Source organism: Anomaloglossus baeobatrachus, unplaced genomic scaffold, assembly GCF_048569485.1.
Source record: "Anomaloglossus baeobatrachus isolate aAnoBae1 unplaced genomic scaffold, aAnoBae1.hap1 Scaffold_245, whole genome shotgun sequence".
NCBI classification, from domain to species: Eukaryota; Metazoa; Chordata; class Amphibia; order Anura; family Aromobatidae; genus Anomaloglossus; species Anomaloglossus baeobatrachus.
The window spans coordinates 152099-155199 of NW_027442066.1; the positions used below are offsets into that span (position 1 = coordinate 152099).

The 3101-nt window shown below is 45.6% G+C and overlaps 1 pseudogene; it reads left to right on the forward strand.

Annotated features, from left to right (window-relative positions):
- Positions 1 to 1082: 1082 nt before the first annotated feature.
- Positions 1083 to 1288, forward strand: LOC142262382 (U2 spliceosomal RNA; annotated as a pseudogene).
- The last annotated feature ends 1813 nt before the right edge of the window (positions 1289 to 3101 follow it).

The following is a 3101-nucleotide window of genomic DNA, read 5'->3' on the forward strand; positions in this document are numbered from 1 at the left end:
TTGCTCTCCGCAGTTCAACACTCTCATGGGCACTCTTCCCTTCCATATTAATGAATAAAACTATGATGTAAATAGCATATAGATACCCCACAAATGCAGATAAAAGTAGGTTATGGGAAAAGGGGGAAGAGAGAAACAGGAAAATAGTGGAATAAAGTATACCTTCCAGGTGGGAGAGGAAATGGCAGCACAGCCAGTGGAGGTGAAGCAAGGGGAGCCTGCAACTAAAGAGTTGAGAGCGTTATCACATGGTGACTGAGCCTGATTGTAACGGGAGCATAGAGGTGCCGATCCTGTCTTACCTGCGTTGGTGTAGAAGTGGGTGTCCTGTGGTGGAGTCAGCTGTGTGCAGTGGTGGCCGTGGGTTCTTTTATGTGCGACCGTAGTAATAGCTGCGCCCACTTCCTGTATGGGAGTGGAATGCAGTGAGGCTAATGGAACGCACGCCTGCGCATTTGTGTTTAACGTCGCGCATGTGCAGAACGGAGAAAAGGCTGCGCTCACTTCCTAATGAAAGGGAGTGAGACGCAGCTGGGAAGGGAAGGGAAAAGATTAGGGTTTGGGGATGATGAAAGGGCTTTCTACGGGCAAGGATGGCAAAGGGTGGCAGTGACGGAAAGTCAGGCAGCCTGTCCTGTCCTGTCCTGTCCGTCCGTCTTTTTGTATCATGAATTGGAAAGACTGCAAGGGGGAGGGGAGGTGCTTGGAGGAGGAGGAGTTATTCAGATTAATTGCAGTGGGCGGCGGCTGCAAAAAGCATCATTCTTCTTGTTTTTGCTCTGCAAAACAGCCTTTTCAAGGGTTGGCTTGGGTGACAAAATGTCTTCTGTAGGCGTGGGTTTGTCTCCCTCTCCCTAAGATGTGTCCGGTATAGGCCAGGGTGCCACTCAAGGCCGTAACCAATTCGGGTTATAGCTTCTCGGCCTTTTGGCTAAGATCAAGTGTAGTTTCGGAGGACGCTACCTTGGTCGGTACTGGAAGGTGCCTGGGATTGCACGTCTGCCGGCCTTGAGGAAGTGTGTGCGCCTTCTGGTGACACATAGCCCTCTTGTGCCTGGACGGTTCCCAGGCAACGGGAGGCGATCACCTTTGTTATTTTGAAGTCCTACTGATAAACAGAAAAAAAAAAAATTAAATCTGTTCTTATCAGTTTAATATCTGATACGTCCCCTCTCTGGGGACCATATATTAAATGGATTTTTAGAACAAGGAGATGGAAAAAATCTTGCTCTGTCCACTCCACGCATTGACCTGGTATTGCAGTACCTCCAGGACCGGTGCACCCCTTCTTAACCCAGTTTCCAAAAGCAGAACTCAATTCACCTGATTCAAATGAGCCCCATTAGTGAATTGAAAGAAAGCAAAAACTTTATATGCACCTCAATTTGGCCAATTCACTTTTCACACTTTCACCCTTTTTTTTATCTTTCACACCTTTTACTTGCTTTATTGATGCAAAAGCTGTGCCAAATAGCAAACTCATCTCCACTCAACTTGACCAACTCTGCTATGTCCCGTGCAGTATCTTATTCTCAGTCTTATCTAGATCATTTGCAATTGAATAGAATAGATCCCTTTTGGACACATTGGATTCAGCTGCTGCAGTGACTGCAGGTGTTAGAAGATGCAGACTTGGCATCAGGTGCTGTCTATCAGATTCCACTCCAATTAAAGCTTCCATTGTTTTTCGGTGTTTTCTTTGAGCAATGATGATGTCTTTAGTGATCTGTTGGCTCCCTCTCCTGGAGGAAGAGTTTGCTTGCTCTTGGACTTTCAAAAAGAGAGGTCATGATAGACATTTAGCTTCTGAGCCCAATTGGGGACAGTCATGGGTGATGAATGTTTTGCAACCTGCTGCGAAGCCTGATACCGCAATATAAGGAACGTCAAATACTAAGAATGGGCGGCCTATGAAAGAATTAGTACTTTCATTAAGCATACTTAAACGGCTAATTGGGAATAGACAAACTGTAAAAAGCCCTCTGAGAAAGCCCCTCTCTAACCTTTGTTAGTAAGCTTTTCTGTAGTCTGCCTGTTGATGTATTTTCCGTTTGAACAGTGCACAACATGAAGTGACGGAACACTGGCTTGTCACAATGTCCCCCGCTGACATCACGATAGCGCTGCTGCCTAGAAAGCCAGCTGCGCAGCAGAAGTTGCTCTTTGGGTGGGATGGTGGGCTAATGTATCTATTCCTGCTTGGTGTGAGTTTGACATGATCTAGAGCAACGAGTTCCAGCGGCTAGCGGTTGATTATTGGCTGTAATGGGGCTTTCTGGCTGGTGCCAGCCTTTCTTCTTAGCACACAGGAACCACAATCCCTACACCATGCTTCGATGGATTCTCTCATCCCAGCCCAGTAAAACTACATATTTCACACAGTTATAAGCAGCCCATGGGCATTCACCTGGATTAAAACCCATAACAGCTCATAGACCAAACAATCAATCTACCACTGGACCAAACATGTTATGGTTATGCGTTTTCATTGGATGGATAATCGAAGCCATGTTTTTTTCCTTTCTGTTGGGTTTGTTGTGTGAGTAGCCTATAGGATTAAGTTGGTTACCGCAGGCAGTGGATTTAACTTCCTGTCTTTGGTCCAGTGGTAGATGGATTGTCTGGTCTATGAGCTGTTATTGGTTTGAATGCAGGTGAATGCCCATGGGCTGCTTATGACTGTGTAAAATATGTAGTTTTACTGGGCTGGGATGAGAGAATCCATTGAAGCATGGTGTAGGGATTGTGGTTCCTGTGTGCTAAGAAGAGAGGCTGGCACCAGCCAGAAAGCCCCATTGCAGCCAATAATCACTTAATAACTTTTTCAACTTGTCATCATATGGGAGGCCTTCCATTCCTTGTAGTAGTCTAGTTGCCCACCTTTGAACTGACTCTAACTTCTGAATGTCCTTTTTAAAATGTGGAGCCCAAAACTGGTTCCCATATTCCAGATGTAGCCTTACAAGTGATTTATAGAGGTTGATCATCTTTACTTATCATTTAAAACTTTCAAACTGGTACACTCAACACATAAAGCCCCCCCCTTTTAAAGAGTAGTTTCCCTGTACCTAAGTGGGGGTCTACCTAGGTTGGAGCGAGTG